Source organism: Notothenia rossii (genome assembly GCF_949606895.1).
Source record: "Notothenia rossii genome assembly, contig: scaffold_338, whole genome shotgun sequence".
NCBI lineage: Eukaryota > Metazoa > Chordata > Actinopteri > Perciformes > Nototheniidae > Notothenia > Notothenia rossii.
The window spans coordinates 16,831-39,544 of NW_027639776.1; the positions used below are offsets into that span (position 1 = coordinate 16,831).

Genomic DNA, 22,714 nt, shown 5'->3' on the forward strand with positions numbered 1-22,714 from the left:
GAGTCCTCTCCTGCTGATGTTCAGGTGTATCTCAGTATGTAGTGTCTCTACTTTAAAGAGTCCTCTCCTGCTGATGTTCAAGTGTATATCAGTATGTAGTGTCTCTACTTTAAAGAGTCCTCTCCTGCTGATGTTCAGGTGTATATCAGTATCTAGTGTCTCTACTTTAAAGAGTCCTCTCCTGCTGATGTTCAGGTGTATATCAGTATGTAGAGTCTCTACTTTAAAGAGTCCTCTCCTGCTGATGTTCAGGTGTATATCAGTATGTAGTGTCTCTACTTTAAAGAGTCCTCTCCTGCTGATGTTCAGGTGTATATCAATATGTAGTGTCTCTACTTTAAAGAGTCCTCTCCTGCTGATGTTTGAAGTATTTCACGTTAAATGGAATTATACTAAATATACCAATGAGTGCACTGGAGCTGCAGATGTAAATAAAGACAGTTCTTGTTTATTGACTCATAAAACATCCTTCAAACAATAAACCCATCTCAAGTTCTCTGTACAACGCTTACTAAGCAGTTTTTATTTATATAGAAAACGTATGAGGGGCCGAGCTTAAAATCACACGGCTCCTTCAAATTTAATGGCAGGTACTCTGGAAAAAAATTACAGCATTCCATGAACAAATATCTTCAAGCAATAAATATGCATTTATAAATAGAGTCAATTTACATCAAAATAAAAAAAAAACACAAGTGAAATTTCACTCTTCTGTCTATGTGCAACCCTTTTTCTCTGTGTACAAATCAGTTCCTGTCGCCCCCCCCCCCGTGTCTCAAAACAATCATCAAAAATAACAGATTTTTAAATAATACAAAAAAGGGGGAAATGTTTAAGAATGTGTCACTCAACTTTTTCACATTACAAAACAGTCTTTTCTCTGGTTTCCTAAAAATACAAAATCTCATAGTGGTGCGTGAGGGAGAGGGAGACAAAGCTCTCAAACGGAATAGAAAAATGAAAAAAACCATCGAGTCAGTAGTTCTTTGTTGCCAGTTAAAACAGAGTATGTACAAAAATTCATCATTTTTTAGGTTTCTGTGGTGGTGGGGGGGTGGTGGTGGGGGGGGGGGGGTGGTTGCATAGAAACACAGCTTCTCACACAGCTGCCGTTTTTAGGAGAAGCTACAGAGCGCCGTTTGAGGACATACTTCCTGAATATCAGAAAAGAGACAAGGTTTCCGGAGAGTGTGCGTGCGTGTGTGTGTGTGTGTGTGTGTGTGTGTGTGTGCGTGTGTGTGTGTGTGTGTGTGTGTGTGTGTGTGTGTGTGTGTGTGTGTGTTTGTGTGTGTGTGTGTGTGTATGTGTGGAGTCCACGGTGGTTTCCAACAGTTAGCATCAGGAGGAGGAAGGCAGGGGGCTGGCCTGCAGAGACACACACAGGGAGATGAACACACGGAGGTTAGGACACACAGAGGGACCGAAAGTTCACCCCTAAAATAAAAACACATTTTCACTTTTAACTGTATTGCTATCGAGCGGTGCAGGAATGAGTCATCCAATCTGAGAATGAGTCAGTGTTAGACCACTTCCTGTCCACTAGTCTGGGTTTCTGAAAGTGTTTTTGGTTAACACACACATGAAGAGGTTTTAATCTTTTATTCTATTCTGTTTGTTTTGTCATCAAGACTCTAAATATATAGTCCACACTAAGAACAGGAATTCTCATGGTTCTTAAAACTCCATTTGAAACCACAGTCAAATATCTATTGAATTATTTTTCTTTGATTCAAAAGAAATTCTCAGCATTGGTAGTTAAATGAGGAAGTGAAACAGGTCAGAGTCTCTAATATCTATTGCTGTGACAACTTGGTGAAACAACTGTATTTATTCAAGTTTCTCACAACAATTGAACACATCGTGATAACATCATCATTCACCTTCGACTAATACACATCTTTTAATGTATGAAGCTTGAGCTGCATCAAGCCTCACTCTGTTAGCAATTAGCTACTTTAATTAGACAAGCAAGTATGTGCTGCACACGAGTGCTAACAGCTAACGCTAACTAGCTCTCCTCGTGCAATTTCATCACATATTTCTAGTTCAAAACGTAAAATAATCAGGGATAATAATGGGAGCAACACTCGGATACAAAAGGAAAACTATGTATTTTTTCAATCTTAGGATGAACTGTCCCTAAAAAGGCTCCTATGTGTCTATGTGGCACATTTCCACTGCAGGGCCTCACTCGGCTTAGTACAGTATAGTTAGGCCTTGGTAGGACTGGCTCACTTTATGCTGCGTTTCCATTACAGTTTAGTAGCTGGGTCAGTAACTATAGTAACGCAGTGTAGGCGGAGCCGTGACGTCATCTTCAATGAGAACCACAAAACCAACATCAGCCGTTAGCTGTTAGCCCTCAGAGCTCACAGCTCCTCATATCTGTTCAGAAACTAGACAAAAGTTAAACAAGTCCAAACCACAGACTGTCTGTGTCATGGAGAATACAGTCGCTGGTTTATTTATGTCTGTAGGCCGTTGTTGTGAGTGTGGACGGTCGGAGCATTTACAACGTTAGCTTAGCCGATCTCCATTCAGAAAACACGCATTTTAAAAGGTTTTTCGCCTGCCGTCTGTCTGCAGACTAGTCAAAGCATTAATTCATGGTTGTTACTAACCGGTATCAGTATGTTGTTACTTCGGCATCATTTAGAAACGTGTATTACAATTAAATCACGGTCAAATATGTTCATCTTGTTGTAGTTGTAGCCCCCTTGACAGCGCTTCTCTCTCGTTTAGCATACTCAGCCTGACTCAGCCCGGTTGTTGGCCCGGAAAGAACCTGGATATTTCGAGGGCCAGAGAAACTGTGAAACAGTACCCGCTAGCCGGAACTAAGCCGAGTGGAAATGCATCCAAAAACAGGCCGGGCACGCTGACACCGCACTGTCGTGGAAATGCGCCGTTAGATGCTCCATTCTGATCCTAATGAGACGTGTTCCTCTTGAGACTCACGAGTGGGAACTGGCCGTGAACAAGCAGGTATGTGCAGCTAATGCTAACTAGCTCTCCTCGTGCTATTTCACCACATGTTTCTAGTTCAAATCTATCAGGGAACATAATGGGAATGTCTCCTATGTCTCTAAGATGCTCCACTCTGGTCTGACACATAAGGTCCTCTTGAGACTCACGAGTGTGAACTGGTCGTAGACGTGCATCAGGTCCTCGATCTTGTACTGCTCCAGCACCACGAAGTTGTCGAGGTCGGCTCGCCGGGCGCAGTCCTGACAGTGAACCACGTACGTCTTCCTGCTGTTGCTCTCCGTGGTGACCAGCAGCAGGTCGAACACCTCCACCTGCAGGCGGGGGGGGGGGGGGGGAGACAGGGGTCAAGGGTCATCAAACAACACGTAGGAGAAAAATCTGCTTACATTTATCAAAATCAACTTTAATGTCAATCTTTCAGTTTGTGTGTTCAGAGAGAGAGAGACTGAATTCACACAATCCCGATATAAAAATACAAATATATATAAAAGTATGTATATATCTATATTTACACAATCAGACACATTTATACATATCATCATATCATATATATATATGTAGAGTACGTGTGGTTTTAATATATATATCTTTACCTCACAGATGCTGCAGTAATGCGCCGGCTCGCTCTGAGTCCTGCCGTGCCACGCCAGCTCTTTCCCAGCATTCAACAGGAGATCCCTCTGCATCTGACACTGCTTCAGAGTCCTCAACAAACAATACCTGACACACACACACACACACACACACACACACACACACACACACACACACACACACACACACACACACACACACACACACACACACACACACACACACACACACACACACACACACACACACACACACACACACACACACACACACACACACACACACACACACACACACACACACACACACACACACACACACACACACACACACACACACACACACACACACACACACACACACACACACACACACGTTGGGTGAGTTTCACAAAAAATAAAGAACAAGTGTTTCGTATGTTTTGAACAGGGTAATCTTTCCACAGTAGTTGAGTTTGCTGTGGACGTTATTTAGACACCTGACTCTCAAAGAAAGACTAATACATTTAGACACCTGAAATAAATCAATATCAGTTTAATGCTATACTTAGAATATGTTCACATCTTCTTACTATCAGACAGATCTATCTGACGGGGAACTGGAGCCGTTATCAATGGTCTCTAAAGCCACCAGACTTTATTGAAAAAAAAACGTTTTTTTTTTATCTCGCAGAACACACAGGTTCCCGGTATACCCAGGGGTGCACCTTTCTGCCCTGGTTCTCAAAGGAGCACCTGGAGATGTTGCTTGGTGCTCATCCTTAAAATGAAATCAACCGTAACTTTTGAGGGGTCTTGACTTTATTTGCCACACGGCACTGAACACAGAACACCATTTTGGCTGTGAGCTGCGGGCGCCAGATAAGCCAACATCCCCCACTTTCATCACTGACAGCGCCCATCGTACAGGGCAAATGAAACGTGTAACCGGGGTGAAAAGGGTGTTACATTTACTTAATTATGAATGTTGTTACATCAAGGCCGAAAGTTAGGAGTAGCCCCAACGGACAAAAATGTTTTGTTCCCTCCCAGAGCTGTCAGCGCAACGCCTCCCAGATCTGGCGCCCTAAGCGAACATCTATAACGCCAGTGCGACGGGCTGGCCCTGGTTCATATCTCTCTCTCTCTCTCTCTCTCTCTCTCTCTCTCTCTCTCTCTCTCTCTCTCTCTCTCTCTCTCTCTCTCTCTCTCTCTCTCTCTCTCTCTCTCTCTCTCTCTCTCTCTCTCTCTCTCTCTCTCTCTCTCTCTGAATGAGTTAGTTGGTGTTATAAGCTGCCTTTAATGAATCAGTATCAACCATATAGAAGCACCTAAGTCACACAAACAGGAAGATAAACACATTGGACTGTAACGTATTTTAGCCTTGTTAGAAAAATCTATCAGTTTTAGTGTTATGCTATATTTAGATGACTTTCACACCTTTCCGACAGGCACCATTATATGTGCTCTCTTAAGGAACCAGACTGCATTTGTCTACTGATGACTTTATGCGTTTTTATTTGACTTTTAACAATCTGTACTCCCAGTTTAATAACACCTGAGTCACACATAAACACAAATTTCTCAAGGGAGCAATATACGAATGACTGAGAGGTTAAAGAACTGTTTCTGTGAATGCAGTCTGTTGGTTTTAAAGAAAGGTAACAGCTTCAGTTCCCTGAAACACACACTGTATGTCTGACACAAAGGTATATAGTGGTGAATATCATCTGAGTAAAGGTTACAGTTCAATGAAGACAAACATGTTTCAGTAAGCTCCAACAGGCTGCTCATGTCAATAAAATACTATTGTTTATTTTGAATGAAGTTACTTCTATCCGATCCTCCAAACTACCGTAATTTTCGGACTATAAGCCGCGCCTTTTTTCGACCCTGCGGTTTATATAACGGTGCGGCTAATCTATGGATTTTACAGCTAACGGCCACTAGGGGACCTCCTAAATCTATGGATTTTACAGGTTACAGTCCACCTCCTTTAACTCTATGGGCTCTATGGCCGGTCCGCGCCCCCCACCTTTAAGCGGCGGGCTCCAGCAGGAAAAGCTGGAGGCCGGAAAAGAGTGAGACAGGTAGCGCGCAAAAGTAAAAGTGGAACCGAGAGTGGTACGAGAGACAGAACGAGAGCAAGACAGACAGACATTACGAGAGCGAGACAGTTTGTCCCCGTACCACTGGTTGAAAACCACTGCTGTAGATCACTGCCGGTACGTGCGCTGGGAGCGCACCGTTTAAGTTTGAAAGTTGAAAAGTTTGTGTGTCTGAAACGCTATGTGATACAGTACAGTTTACACAGCACATGTTCTGTAGCTACTATTGCACTAAATGCTAACACTTTAATACGTTATGCAAATATGCAACTTGTTTGTTGAAATGTTAATAAATGGGAGCTTCCTCAAACAGCCATCTCTTTCCCGACAATCCCCTCTGTGCACGAATCCTTACATATGGTAATGAAACATTAAAACACCTGCGGCTTATAGTCCAGTGCGGCTTCTATATGTACACATCATTCAATTTAGCTGCTGCGGCTTAGATTCAGGTGCGCCTTATAGTCCGAAAATTAAGGTAAGGCCTGCAGACTCTCTCCTGTCGACTACAGGAAAGTGTTTCATGGAACCCCACTTTGATTAAATATCCCTATGAATGGAAGAGCGTCCTCACTTGATCATCTCGAAGAGCCGGTGGTCGGACACCTTGATGTTCCTGGCCATGTTCCAGGAGAGGTGGATCATGGGAACGATGGACTTGACGCTCTGCAGTTTGTTCCACTCGTAGCGCTCCACGGCCAGCTTGTACTGATGTGCTGAGGACGAAGAGAGAGAACATCTATGTGTCCAATGATATAATACAGAGGAGTCAGAGGTCAAAGGACATATTTCCATCCCACTTCCTCGAAGTCCAAGGTAAGGCTTTCCTTGTTTTGTCCGTCCCAAAACTTCAAACATATTTACTTTATTCTCCAATAAAACAGAGAAAAGCAGCAAATATTGAGGCTGAAGGCGGACTTTTCTTTATTTTGAGGCATCTAAAATTACCTTTTGCAATAAATGCATTATTGAGATAGTTGGCAAACTGTCTTAAAGGTCCCATGTCATGCTTTTCCGGTTATCACCCGTCCCCTTGTGTGTTATGAAGCTTTCTCTGCATGTAAACGGTCTGCAGAGTCACAAACCCTCAAAGTACCCCCTGTAGAGAGTAAAGCTCTAACACAGAGCAGACCTGTCTGTGCTGCCCCAGAACGCCTCGTTGGACATTTCTCTTTTTCCATTGTTTGCTTCCTGGGTTCTGTGACGTGTGAACACCCAGATCAACAACAAAGGACCGGATTGGCCCAAATGGACCAATCAGTGGAGCCCCTCACACACCAGGACCCCTTGGCTAACTAACAGGGAGTCCCATTGACTTGCATAGAGCTCCCTGGTTGGTAACAGACGAGTTGGGATGGTGGAGAAATGCTCTCTGCAGACCCATTCTCACAGCGTTAGAAACATTTTTCTGACTCAATATCAAAACACACTTATTGTTTTTACTTCGGCTGTGAGTTTGTGTGTGCTCAGGATGAGTTTAGCTTGTTCTCGCTGTATCACCGACACGGAAACCTGTCCGCTCCTCGCAGCAACGAGCCTCGCAACGTCCCGACCAATCAGAGCACACTGGGCTCACGGGGGGGGGGGGGGGGTGGGGCAGGAGCTCCAACAAGCCGTTTAGGACAGAGAGTGAATACACACACTATACAGAGATGCTGTTTGAGAAACCAATGTGAGTTTGGAACATTGCACACTATAAATCTATCCTAGTAGACCTCAACAATGGAATCATGATCAGTAGAAATGACGATGACATGTGAGCTTTAAGAGTAAATGTGATTATTCAGTTCTTTGCAGTGAGGACAGAGCAACATGTTGTTCATGTATGTTCATGTAAGACGTTGCTTTTGTCGGGACCCCCGTTAAAACGAGATGGTGCATCTAAAGAGGTTTAATCCTAATACTTATGTTTCTATATATTACCTGTGAGGGGTCCCACGTTCCAGGCGATGTTGTTGCACCAGCCGATGGCCTGCACCCAGTGCACGGTGCCGGTGTTCAGCCACACCAGGTCCCCAGGTCTCTGAATGAAGCGGTACACGGGGACGTTGCTCTCGTACAGATCCTCCAGGTTCGGCCACCACGAGCCCATCAGGAAGTTGATGTTGTTCCTGAGAGAGAAAGGAGGGAGGGGGAGGGTACAGATATGTTATTGGGGAAAACTATAACGGAGATTAGCCGGCGAACTACAACGACCTCAGATCCCGGTCGTCTCATTACGTTCCTAAAGTCGTTGAGGCGGCTAAATGTGATCCCATTGAATGTACACAATATCCATTTCTTTTTTTATTACTGCACATATTTGATTCCATTCTACTTCAATGTAAATACTGCTATATTTTGGATTATTTATTAATGTTATTATTAGGGCCGGGACTTTAAACGCGTTAATTAAGATTAATTAATTACACAAAAATTTAACGCGTTAAAAAAAAAAAAGAAAAAATGTTTTCTAATAGTCAGGGTTTCCAATGTTCTGAATGTACTTGAAAGTATTGTGTTTTATTAAAAAACTAAGTGTTATAGTTTACAGAAGGTCTACCTACCTATAGGCTACCTGAATCCCTGAAATGTACTATATTCCTAAATATGCTATTGCTACACTTTATGGCCAGTGAACCACCTTGAAAAAAATAAACAATGTTTTGTTGCTTAAGCTTATGTATTCAGTCATTATTCAATGGTATACTAAAATCCATGTGAAAAAAATGGCTTCTCACTGTTCTCAGGTCAAATATTTATATGTGATTAAAAATGCGATTAATTTCGATTAATTAATTACAAAGCCTCTAATTAATTAGATTATTTTTTTAATCGAGTCCCGGCCCTAGTTATTATAGTTTACTTAAAATAGTTTTCTATCTGTGTTGTTTTACTTGTATGTATGCTCCACGACATCAACTCAAATTCCTCGTACGTGTCAACCTGCCTGGTGATAAATCTGTTTCTGGTTTTGAAAACAATATAAAAAATAAGCTAGTTTTTAGAAAAAGACACGATGTGGACTCATGCCCTGATGATCCTCTCAGATAGAGCATCACTTGTTAGTTTCAGGCGAGGCAAGTTTATTCATCCCCTTTCAACACAAGGCAATTCAAAGTGCTTTAAGAAACAGATCATAAATGGCCTTTGAAGACTCATTAAAAGCAAAGAGAAGAAGGGACAGTGCAGTGTGTTAGAACGTCTCACTTTTCACAGAAGTCGTTGATGACGCCCCAGTACGCTTCAGGAACAGCGAACCACTCGCAGTCTCCAGGACCGATGTTGATGTTTACTGAGCAGAAGTTGTTGTTCTCCTGGTGACCTGCGAGAGAGAACAATATGTTGTTAGCAACTGTGTGAGGAAATAACTGCTCTTCATACTGGCTTTACAACAACGAAAATGGAGGACTTTTTCAGGCTCCATTTTGAATGAATGATCCAGCTGTTTGGAAAGAACATTACACATGACTAGGGATGGGTATCGTTAAGGTTTGAACAGTACTACTTTTATCGAGGCGGTCATTATGGGTAAAAGAACACCGACAGGCGGATCAGGACTCTGACGTGAAGCGGAGTGATCTTGATCAGCATAATGACCAAGTCGTTGCACATTATTCCGCTTATCACACGGCCACATTCTCAACAAAGCAACAATGTGACTTCCAATATTAATTTAAATGCTTTTATGGATTTAGAAAACATTCGAACGGACTTCTTTGTGCAGATGTGAGCGTCCTTAACAACGGTCAATAAGTGCTTGACAGCGGTCTGTCTGTTCTGGATTAACAACGTGGCACGTGTTCTGTATTGACCAATCACAATAGAGTATTCAACTAAGCCATGTAATAATCTATGATATTGAATCGATGAATATAAAATAAAAACCCTTTGCCCAAACATGTTTTATGGTCCTCTCCAGATGTGTACCTGGCGTCCGGCTGCCGGGCACCTTCATGTAGAGCTGCACCGTGTTCATGCCAAGGATGGTGTGACCAACATGACTCAGCAGATTACCAGCTGACACCACACGAGCAAACGCTGGAAGTTTAGACAACTCCTGCAGCTGCTGCTTCCACCTGAGAGGGTTAAAGAGTGACAGGTTAAAGAAGGTTAAAGAGTGACAGGTTAACGAGGTTGAAGAGTGACAGGTTAACGAGGTTTAACCAGGGACAGGTTAACGAGGTTTAACCAGGGACAGGTTAAAGAGGGACGGTTTAACGAGTGACAGATTAACGGGGGTTAACGAGGGACAGGTTAAAAAGGGACAGGTTAAAGAGGGACGGTTTAACGAGTGACAGATTAACGAGGTTTAACCAGGGACAGGTTAAAAAGGGACGGTTTAACGAGTGACAGGTTAACGAGGGTTAACGAGGGTTAACGAGGGTTAACGAGGGACAGGTTAAAAAGGGACAGGTTAAAGAGGGACGGTTTAACGAGTGACAGATTAACGAGGTTTAACCAGGGACAGGTTAAAAAGGGACGGTTTAACGAGTGACAGGTTAACGAGGGTTAACGAGGGTTAACGAGGGACAGGTTAAAAAGGGACAGGTTAACGAAGTTTAAAAAGTGACAGGTTAAAGAGGGACGGTTTAACGAGTGACAAGTTAACGAGGGTTAACGAGGGACAGGTTAAAAAGGGACAGGTTAACGAAGTTTAACAAGTGACAGGTTAAAGAGGGACGGTTTAACGAGTGACGGGTTAACGAGAGACAGGTTAACAAGGGACAGGGTAACGAGGGTTAAAGAGTGACAGGTTAAAGAGTGACGGGTTAACAAGGAACGGGTTAACGAGGGACAGGTTAACGAGGAACAGGTTAACGAGGATTAACGAGTGACAGGTTAACGAGTGACAGGTTAACGAGTGACAGGTTAACGAGTGACAGATTAACAAGGGACAGGGTAACGAGGGTTAAAGAGTGACAGGTTAACGACTGACGGGTAAACCAAAGGATGGGTTAAAGAGGGACAGGTGAACGAGTGACGGGTTAACAAAGGACGGGTTAACGAGGGACAGTTGAACGAGATATGGGTTAACGAGTGACAGGTTAACGAGGGTTAACGAGTGACAGGTTAACGAGGGTTAACGAGGGACAGGGTAACAAGGGTTAACGATTGAAAGGTTAACGAGGAATGGGTTAAAGAGGGACAGGTTAACAAGTGACAGGTTAACGAGTGACAGGGTAACGAGGGTTAAAGAGTGACAGGTTAACAAAGGACGGGTTAAAGAGGGACAGGTGAACGAGTGACGGGTTAACAAAGGACGGGTTAAAGAGGGACAGGTGAACGAGTGACGGGTTAACAAAGGACGGGTTAACGAGGGACAGTTGAACGAGATATGGGTTAACGAGTGACAGGTTAACGAGGGACAGGGTAACAAGGGTTAACGATTGACAGGTTAACGAGGAATGGGTTAAAGAGTGACAGGTTAACGAGTGACGGGTTAACAAAGGACGGGTTAAAGAGGGACAGGTGAACGAGTGACGGGTTAACAAAGGACGGGTTGACGAGGGACAGTTGAACGAGATATGGGTTAACGAGTGACAGGTTAACGAGGGTTAACGAGGGATAGGGTAACAAGGGTTAACGATTGACAGGTTAACGAGGAATGGGTTAAAGAGGGACAGGTTAACAAGTGACAGGTTAACGAGTGACAGGGTAACGAGGGTTAAAGAGTGACAGGTTAACGAGTGACGGGTTAACAAAGGATGGGTTAAAGAGGGACAGGTGAACGAGATATGGGTTAACGAGTGACAGGTTAACGAGGGTTAACGAGGGACAGGGTAACGAGGGTTAAAGAGTGACAGGTTAACGAGTGACGGGTTAACAAAGGATGGGTTAAAGAGGGACAGGTGAACGAGATATGGGTTAACGAGTGACAGGTTAACGAGGGTTAACGAGGGACAGGGTAACGAGGGTTAACGATTGACAGGTTAACGAGGAATGGGTTAAAGAGGGACAGGTTAACGAGTGACAGGTTAACGAGTGACAGATTAACGAGTGACAGGGTAACGAGGGTTAAAGAGTGACAGGTTAACGAGGGTTAACGAGTGACAGATTAACGAGTGACAGGGTAACGAGGGTTAAAGAGTGACAGGTTAACGAGGGTTAACGAGGGACAGGGTAACGAGGGTTTAAGAGTGACAGGTTAACGAGGGTTAACGAGGGACAGGGTAACGAGGAATGGGTTAAAGAGGGACAGGTTAACGAGTGACAGATTAACGAGTGACAGGGTAAAGAGGGTTAAAGAGTGACAGGTTAACGAAGGTTAACGATTGACAGGTTAACGAGGAATGGGTTAAAGAGGGACAGGTTAACGAGTGACAGGTTAACGAGTGACAGGGTAACGAGGGTTAAAGAGTGACAGGTTAACGAGGGTTAACGAGTGACAGATTAACGAGTGACAGGGTAACGAGGGTTAAAGAGTGACAGGTTAACGAGGGTTAACGAGGGACAGGGTAACGAGGGTTAAAGAGTGACAGGTTAACGAGGGTTAACGAGGGACAGGGTAACGAGGAATGGGTTAAAGAGGGACAGGTTAACAAGTGACAGGTTAACGAGTGACATGGTAACGAGGGTTAAAGAGTGACAGGTTAACGACTGACGGGTTAACAAAGGATGGGTTAAAGAGGGACAGGTGAACGAGATATGGGTTAACGAGTGACAGGTTAACGAGGGTTAACGAGGGACAGGGTAACGAGGGTTAACGATTGACAGGTTAACGAGGAATGGGTTAAAGAGGGACAGGTTAACGAGTGACAGGTTAACGAGTGACAGATTAACGAGTGACAGGGTAACGAGGGTTAAAGAGTGACATGTTAACGAGGGTTAACGAGTGACAGATTAACGAGTGACAGGGTAACGAGGGTTAAAGAGTGACAGGTTAACGAGGGTTAACGAGGGACAGGGTAACGAGGGTTTAAGAGTGACAGGTTAACGAGGGTTAACGAGGGACAGGGTAACGAGGAATGGGTTAAAGAGGGACAGGTTAACGAGTGACAGGTTAACGAGTGACAGATTAACGAGTGACAGGGTAAAGAGGGTTAAAGAGTGACAGGTTAACGAAGGTTAACGATTGACAGGTTAACGAGGAATGGGTTAAAGAGGGACAGGTTAACGAGTGACAGGTTAACGAGTGACAGATTAACGAGTGACAGGGTAACGAGGGTTAAAGAGTGACAGGTTAACGAGGGTTAACGAGGGACAGGGTAACGAGGGTTAAAGAGTGACAGGTTAACGAGGGTTAAAGAGGGACAGGGTAACGAGGGTTAAAGAGTGACAGGTTAACGAGGGTTAACGAGGGACAGGGTAACGAGGGTTAACGATTGACAGGTTAACGAGGAATGGGTTAAAGAGGGACAGGTTAACAAGTGACAGGTTAAAGAGGGACAGGGTAACGAGGGACAGGTGAACAAGGGACAGGTATCACCTTCTCCCAACAAGACATACTGCATACAGAGAGGAGGGTTTATGGATCCAGATCAGAGGAGGGAACTCACTTCTTTTCATCCGACAGGTCGATGTTGGTGCCGAACTTCAGGTGTTTGAAGGAGCCTTTCCTCCGTCGCAGCGCACTAATCAAGAATAGAGTTTCATTTAGAAACAGAAACAACATGCAGCACTGAAACCTAATGAATAACAACAAGCAAAACAGCTGTACCGTTTTGAGTGACGTGTATTTGATGGTATTACTATATTTGCATGTATTGTGCTGTTTATTTCCACTACTCTGTACACGTAAGAGCCCCAATAGAGCGATATCAGTATTAACTATCTAAGCAGCATGCTCTATATCTGAACTATACGTTAGATAGCAACGTCTTCATCAAATAAAACTAAGTCAAAACTCAGAGAATCTTAACTTCAAGAGACATAAAGGAAAAGCAACCTCACCTGTCTGATGACGATGCGTCCGTTTCCATCTCCTTCTTCTTATTCTCATTCTCCTCCTGTCACAAATAGAAAACATTGATGTATTAGAAACCTTGAGAGGAAGCGCTCTAAAGCTAGCTACATATCAATGTTCAGTCGAGTTTAAATGTGATCTTGTGCGTGCGTGCGTGCGTGCGTGCGTGCGTGCGTGCGTGTGTGTGTGTGTGTGTGTGAGTCTCACTGACCCTCAGAGACTCCTGGAATGAGGAGGCTTGGTACTGGGCGTATCTGATGACGGTGGTGTGTGAGCGGCTGCTCTCGCAGCGCCACATCTTCTTTCCTCCGCTCTGGTCCCAGTTCTCGTCTCCGGGCTGAGCGAGCTGCGTGCGGACCTCCACCAGGTGGTCGGGGTTCGCCTCCACCAGGGTCTTCGTGGAGAACAGACCCAGATCTGAGGGGAGGAGGAGGGGGGAGTTAGGTATCATGTTAAAAAATAACCATTTATATGCATGGTCCTTGTTGAAATAAATACATAATAATAATATTAATATAAATAGTTATCACCGCAATAAACCTTCTTTATTCATATTTAGCCGCTTTACTTTTGCTGTAGCAATGTAAATGTCCTCTCGTCTGTGGGGCTAATAAAAGGTATTCTGATTCTGATTAATTGCCCATTTACTTGACTTTAATTAAACTGTTTCTTTGGCACCTGGGAATAACACGGCACTCACCATACGCAGCACAACGTATAGAAAAAGTAAATATTTGTTTATGTTTTGCTATATTTTTAATCCAGAAGGAGATTAGAAAAGATTGGCAATCTCACCCCAGTAAAGTTAGTTAGTTAATAAACTATATCATGGATAGTTCCCATTGTCTTATAAATGCACAGCTGGGAAATAAAGTGTATATAATTTTAATCTAACGTAAATCTAATTATGTCATTACATACAAACATGTAATAAATGTAACTAATCAAGAGATAATTAAAATTAGCTGATTAATAATAACGCTAACGTTTAAATAAATTATTTTTGGTGGAAAGCTTTTCATACTAGATATTCAGTTGCTCTTTTCTAATCCTAATTCAAGTAATATTATACATTTCTGTTTATAAAGACTCACAGTAATCAGTGTAGAGTAGTCCTGTGAGGAACCTTGTGTTTTATAGAAGTGGCTTTTATGACTTTAGTGCTCATTTTAAATCTAATTTGCTAAAGAAAAGTGTAATAGGTTGCATTACTTTGATACAGTAAATACATTAGATTGAATTAGCCTTCCCACACCTTCATTAGTGAACCAGTGTTAGAGGGGTTGTTGTAAGCCGTGTTGTTCTGTGTTTATTAGAGAGTTATTACATAACTCTCTAATAAACACACGGGGTTAAACTGCAGATCACAGGATTACATAACACAGCTGTGAGTCGGAGAAGAAGAAGAGCAGATGTTTGATATCTACTTCTCCAACAGGTGCAGTAACTGCTTCCATATGCAGGTGGTGCTGTTGTCCTACATTTCAACTGTACACACACTCCATGATCAAAGAGACACACCCACCATGATCACAGAGACACACCCACCGAGCCATGTGAGACTACACACACACACACACACTCCATGACCACAGAGACACACCCACCGAGCCATGTGAGACTACACACACACACACAGACACACACACTCCATGATCACAGAGACACACCCACCGAGCCATGTGAGAGTACACACACACACACACACCCACAGAGCCATGTGAGAGTACACACACACACTCACACACACTCCATGATCACAGAGACACACCCACCGAGCCATGTGAGAGTACACACACACACACACACACTCCATGATCACAGAGACACACCCACCGAGCCATGTGAGTACACACACACACACACACACACACACACACACACACACACACACACACACACACACCGAGCCATGTGAGAGTACACACACACACACACACACTCCATGATCACAGAGACACACCCACCGAGCCATGTGAGACTACACACACACACTCCATGATCACAGAGACACACCCACCGAGCCATGTGAGAGTACACGCACGCACACACACACACACACACACACACACACACACACACACACACACACACACACACACACACACACACACACACACACACACACACACACACACACACACACACACACACACACACACACACACACACACACACACACACACACACACACACACACACACACACACACACACACACACACACACACACACACACACACACACACACACACACACACACACACACACACACACACACACACACTGTTTCTCAATGTCGAGGAAGGATGCTCCAGAGCCACTATTTCAAGGATGCTACGTCATCGAGAGCCGCCGAAGGACTGTTCCAATGTCTTGGAATTCTACCGAGGCCGGCGTCCTTCGTAGCGAGAAATTCCGAGGCTGCACATGTGTATCCTCCGCGGTCTTAAAATCCCCACAATGCTTTGCACACGGAACAAATCTTTGGCTTGAAATCGCGCTCCATTTAAGGCGGGGCCTCGCATATGACACACACCTACACACCTACACACACGCAGACAGACACACCAACAATTCGTGAAAGTGTGTTTTTCATGTTTCTTTTTTGCATCCTCTTACCCAGTTTCAGCGCTCCTGCCAGTCCTCTGATGACGGTGACGGGGTTTGAAGGGTTGGTGCAGAACTGATGGAGGGGGGGGAAGAAGGCGTCCCTCTTGTTTTCCAGCTGCACGTCAGAGAGGAGGAACCATAAGTCAGTTATCTCCTATCATGATATGTTTATTATGGGTCTCAGCTCAAAATACCAAACAGATCATGCATTTTAGAAATCCCTCTAGTTCCAAACCACATCAAGGATTATCTCTGAAACAGTCTGGAGCTCAAACTCTTTCTCTCTCTCAGGTTTACCACAAGGTGAGTTCCTTTTGATTTCCTGCTTCTTCACACACACTCTCCAGTACAGGTTAGCTCTGAGTGTTAGCCATGCTAATGTAAACACAGACCATATTACGTCAGGCATTATTTCTGACAGCAACGTTTCTGATTGGCCCGTTGGTGTAAAGCCCGCCCACATTTGAGTAATGTCGTCATGACGCAGCAAATCTGGATCAGCTCTGTTGTTCACACCGTTTTTAGAGATGTGGGTACGGAGGAGAAGAGAGAGGGTTTTGTTTCCTGACACTTTATGAGTTCTCGAGAACCGGCTCGAGATACACTTTTTGTTATATTCCATGGAATGCTCTTAACATCCCGATAGCAATGAATATCTTTAGTGCTTTGACAAAAAATCCATTAAAAAATATCATCTGTGGAAGCCGTGGAGCAGCAAAAAGCACGACCAATCATCTGAGCCGGCCCGGCTAAAGTAACTGGATGGCCTACCTGCCTGTCAGCCTTCCATCTGTGCACAAACTTATCTCGTGCCCTCATTGGTCATGTGCGCGTTCGTGTGTGTTGGAGGAGGGGCTTTGGAAGGAAGGGGCAGATTTTTTCCGGCTGTGTATTTTCAAATTCTCGCGCACTCGAGCTGGTTTCTCCAAAATTACCTACCCCACCTTTAATCCAGAAATATGAAAATGGTGTCAGAAGGCTTGGTTTTACGGAGAATAAATAGGGGATGGACGTCTACCACTGAAACTGAGATTTTATTTTACTTTCCTTGTTTCTGTAGAGGAAGTAAACAAACCGAAACTCTGGATTTTGTTGTTGTTTGAGGTGCAATATATGACTCAGCAGCTTAAAGACATGAAGACACTATTATTCTCAGCTTCGCTCTAATGCAGTATTTTTATATATTACATTACATGTTACTTGTTAGACGCTTTTATCCAAAGCAACTTACATACTCGATACTGTGGACAATCCCCACAGGAGCAATTTGGGGTGAAGTGTCTCAGGGACACAACGACATGCTGACTGCAGTGGGGTTTGAACCTGTTCCCCTGATCCCAACACCAACGCACAACCCACTGCGCCACATGCCTCCCTATATACATATTCTATACATAAAAGGCATCAAAAAGTGCATTACTTTTTTCAGTAGTGAACCCGCTTTGAAACATTTTCTCAGCCAAGTACCCCCTGGCCGACCCCGAACATTTTTGATTGAAAAAGCCTATATACATAATTACAATATAGTGATGTTCCCTCAGTGTGTGATTGATTAACTCCTTCGTGCATGCATTACGACATTTTTATAAAACAGATTCTTCCAAGGAGTTTTTCAATTGAAGTAATATCTGTTTAACAAACCAATGAACAAAATGATACATTGTGAAAAACTATAAAATACAATACACACATTTGACATGTTTATATGAGGACCCCCTTGGTGGTTCTAGGAATATTTTACATAAAATTGTGTTTTCTATTTAACTTATTGTACTAAGATTATTTTTGTAATCATGCATGGTATTTTTTTTATTGACTTTAAAAAAAAAATAATTAAATCTCACGTACCCCCTGCAGTACCCCAACGTACCCCCAGGGGTCCGCGTACCCCCATTTGAGAATGACTGATATAGGAGACCTTCAACAATTCTACGGAGCGGCTGTACTCACATAAATACTGGGCGTGGGGGGGTTGAGTTTGTCCTTTGGCAGCGGAGGAGAAGGAGGGCGGGGGGGCCGTGGAGGAGGACATTTGTCCAGGACGATGCTGCTCGTCGACAGGCCGTTCTTCCCCAGGTTCCTGCACACAGAGCGGGGGAGAGAGGTGGATAACAGGCCAATCAACACACATCATTACAAAATGTGTGTTTGGTAGATTATTTCTTTCTTGCCAATTCTCCTTGGCAATGCATGTTCCTCACAAATGTGGCACCATTGGAAAAGTAATTATTAAACAGGCTTTCTAACGGTATAAGATTTATTGCCAAGAAGCTTTGTTCCAACAAAGAAATAATCTACCAAACACAAATGTCCTTACGTTTTGAGTTAAGTTGAATTAAGTCCTAACTGCATCCAGAGAACATTATAAAGACTTCGACCTCACCTGGATATCTAAAAGTGTTGACACTTACATTGACCCAGACTAACGAGAAACTGTCGCTATTACAATGAAAAACTTTGGGACAAATCAAAGCTATTACAGGCTTTTCATTAATCCACCTTGATGCACGTTTCCATCTCATTTAGTTTTCTTATTTGCCCCTCGTCGCCTCACCTTTGACTGAACACTGAATTATGTTACGTCATTTCTCCGAGCTTCAACACACCTAACAACAAACACACTTGCTGCACAGCGATTGGACAGTTGGGAGTTTAGAGAGTAAAGAGGTAAGCTTCTCTGGATGAAGACTGTTATCCCGGTCTCCTCATATGACTGATTTATGGTACAAATGAAGCATGTCAAACATTGCAAAACCAAAAGAGGAATATGACAGTTTTAATTTGAAATGTATGGGAGCTATCTATACAGGAAGCTTTCTGATGCCGCTTTAAATATACAAAGCAAACGGACTCTCAACAGGTCAAAAAACCATCAGCTGTTAATATCACCTCAGGAAATCCTTCGATGGAGAAAGGTGTCCATTCTCACGTCAAATTGTAAAAATAATAGACTTTTAAAAATCCAAAATCAACAAAAAAACAGTCTAACACACACTTAAGAGTTATTCAACCCATGGATTATAACTCTAGATTACTTCTCACTGATTCTCTCAGTGTCACACACACACTAACAAATGTCTTTTTAAACACCCCCTGAAACTTTAGATGGGGAAAGGTGTCCATTCCCACATTAAATTGGAAAAATAATAGACTTCCTAAACAACCAAAAAACTAGGGGTGCACCGAATGGGAAATTCTTGGCTGAAACCGATACCGAAAATAGGAAACAGTTGGCCGAAAACCGAATGCCGAAAGGCAGAAAATGATTAATAGAAATATATATATATATAATGTATACATTCTTTACCAATGTTGTTCAGCTACCTGATTATGGAAAAAGACATGATTATGGCAAAACTTAACTTAAATAATAATCACTATTATGGGTCCATAAAACATTTATTCAGCACTTTTGAATGCATTCAGTACATTAATTCCAAGTCAAGTGCATTTTCTTTTCTCTGTAGGATAACTACAACAAAGTGCATTCAGAGCAAAGCCAAGGTGCTTTAAAACTGCATAAACATCTAGGCCAGTAGGCCTACAACAAAATAGTGTAAATAAAGACTGTAACAGCCAGGCCTTCAACAACAACAAATGCACCTATCAGTTTGGTAAGCTAACGTGTTGTTGTGATGACGTAATCAAAACGCGGCGACAAGCACGGCGCGCGACCATGCTCGCGGCTGGCTCACAGCCAACATGTCTGCCACTTGGAGATATTTCAATAATATCAGAGAAAGAGGCGCGGATCGCGATTTGTAAAACGTGTTCAGCTGACATTTCTCGAGGGGGTGTAACTGCAAAGACTTTCTCCACTTCGGGATTACTCCACCACTTGAAATCAAAACACCCGGACAAATATGCGGAGTAAGATCAACGTAACCCTCTTCTCTGACATTCGGTGATATGTTTTCGGTGCTAAAACCCTTTCGGCCGAAAGTGCCTTTTTAACAATTTTCGGCCGATAATTTTCGGTAGCCGAATATTCGGTGCATCCTTAATTGAAAGTAACAGTCACATGAATTCGCAGCTTCACAATCCTCTAAAAAGTATCTCTGAATAGCACCCTCTCTTTAATCTGGAGGAGTTCTTGACTGTATCTCCTCACACCACACCTGTTTCTGTAAAACCTCCAGGGAAGGAGAAGCGGAAACGTTTAGAATTCAAAAAACTCCAAATATCCTCAGCACTTGAGAGGAGGCTATCACAACCACAAACATCCCTTATGTGTAAGAAACCTGGGGCAGACTGAGCAGACCTGTCTCTGCTCTCTCGTGTTACGGTGCATGAATATGTATGAACATGCTCTCCGACACACCGGTAGATAAAAAAAAATTGTTAAAAAGGCAAAGCCGAAAGGGCCTTTTTAACAACTTTCGGCCGATAATTTTCGGTGGCCGAATATTCGGTGCATTCCCACAAAAAACCCAATCGATTCTGATTAAAAACCCAGAATCTTAGATAGCTTCTCACCTGCACGCTTTTAGCACCTCGCTGGAGCTGGGGTAGATGGACACTGACGACCAGGGAGCCAGAACAGAGGGAGGAAGTCTCTTTTCAGCGGGACGCTCCACTTTCATGGGGCTCTGAGACTCCTGCGGCCCCTTCCCGTTGACCTTTGGCCCCTGGGTGTTGCTTTTGGACGGGCTGTTAAGGCAGGAGAGGCTGTTGGAGGTTTGAGGATCGTGGACGTTGTTGATTTTGATTTTCTCCGAGGAAGCCCCCCCGTGGTTACTGAAGTTATTGTTGTCGTCGTTGGTGTTACTGGCTTTTCCCTTTAGCAAGGCTGAGAGCTGAGGATTGTCTGGAGAGCTGTCCGTCACCCGCGGCTGGACGTGATTAGTCGATCCCTGCGCGGGGGCGGGACTTAACGGCGTGCCTGCAGAAACTGATGGCAGAAAGTCGCCGTTTGTGGCCCCTGAAGGCGTGGCGTCTTTGGTTTGGACCCCTGAGGTAGTAGAGGAGGAGCAGTAGGGGGGCGAGGACAGGTGGTGGTTGGGTGTGGTTTGGGGGGAGGTGGGAGAGAGGGAGGAGGCGGAGGAGGAGGCAGTGCAGGGACCGGAGGAGTGGCCCACCTGATTCAGAAGTCCAGAGGAAGAGAAGGAGGGGTGAGGGGAGGAAGAGGAGGAAGAGAAAGGGGGTTCTCCATTGGGACCTGCCGAATGAGAACCTTTGTGAAGCCCCTAAAGGAGAGAACGAGAGGAAACACACCATGAGACGTGCTTTCAACTAGAACATGCATTTCCTGCTGTGAGCTGCGTAGATTTGGTGCTGAATTTAGCTGACAATGCAGTTTGTTATATTAGAAGTAGTAGTAGTTGTGTAAGTAGTGGTAGTGGTTTTATTATAAGTTGTAGTAGTGGTAGTAGTAGTACTAGTAGTTGTATTTGTAGTACTAGTAGTTGTATTTGTCGTACTAGTAGTTGTATTAGAAGTTGTAGTAGTTGTATTTGTAGTACTAGTAGTTGTATTAGTAGTGGTAGTAGTTTGTATTAGAAGTTGTAGTAGTTGTATTTGTAGTAATAGTAGTTGTATTAGTAGTGGTAGTAGTTGTATTAGAAGTTGTAGTAGTTGTATTTGTAGTACTAGTAGTTGTATTAGTAGTGGTAGTAGTTATATTAGAAGTAGTAGTAGTTGTATTTGTAGTACTAGTAGTTGTATTAGTAGTGGTAGTAGTTGTATTAGAAGTAGTAGTAGTTGTATTTGTAGTACTAGTAGTTGTATTAGTAGTGGTAGTAGTTATATTAGAAGTAGTAGTAGTACTAGTAGTTGTATTTGTAGTACTAGTAGTTTTATTAGAAGTTGTAGGAGTTCTATTATAAGTTGTAGTAATGGTAGTTGTATTAGTAGTGGTAGTGGTAGTCATAGTGGTAGAATACACAATGAGACATGCTTTCAATAATAAAAAACACAATGGAAGCAGCATTCTTGCAAGGATCATAAATACATGGATCCTGATTATTGAAGCTCAAGCCAGAGACCAGTGATATTTTTCTAACAGTAGTATAAGTAGTAGTTGTATTAGTAATAGTAGTAGTTGTATTTATAGTTGTATGAGTAGTAGTGGTGTTAGTAGTAATAAGTAGTTGTAGTTGTATTAGTAATAGTAGTAGTTGTATTAATAGTTGTATGAGTAGTAGTGGTGTTAGTAGTATAAGTAGTTGTAGTAGTGGTTGTTGTATAAGTAGTAGCAGTGGTAGTAATATAAGTAGTTGTGGTAGCAGTAGAATACACAATGAGACGTATTTTAAATAATAAAAATACAATGAAAGCAGATAACCAATCTGTAATGGGTGGAGTAAGTACCTGAGTGGTGTTGTTGCGCTGCTGCTGGTTCCTCCACCCGTCCTCCACAGCGCTGGGACTTCTGGGCTGAGGTAGAGAGTTCTGCTGAGGGAAAGGTAGAGAGTTCTGCTGTAGAGAGTTCTGCTGAGGGTAAGGCACGTTTCCGTTGCTCGCTCCCAGTCCCACGCTGTGGTTTTTTGTCCAGGCGTCCCAATAGTGTCCCCACAGAGGAGGAGGACGGACTAGAAGAACAGGATCCAT

General features: G+C 43.3%; 1 pseudogene across 1 annotated transcript; it reads right to left on the minus strand.

Moving 5' to 3' along the window:
• Window positions 1–428: 428 nt before the first annotated feature.
• LOC307027421 (lysine-specific demethylase 6A-like) lies at window positions 429–22,667 on the minus strand (annotated as a pseudogene). Its single transcript, XR_013810624.1, has 14 exons — window positions 22,475–22,667; window positions 20,642–21,351; window positions 18,116–18,245; window positions 16,175–16,280; window positions 13,765–13,970; window positions 13,541–13,596; window positions 13,147–13,221; window positions 9,578–9,726; window positions 8,858–8,972; window positions 7,592–7,779; window positions 6,243–6,384; window positions 3,582–3,708; window positions 3,135–3,299; window positions 429–1,365 (listed from the first exon to the last, which is right to left on the minus strand). The product of XR_013810624.1 is annotated as a lysine-specific demethylase 6A-like (transcript).
• Window positions 22,668–22,714: the final 47 nt, after the last annotated feature.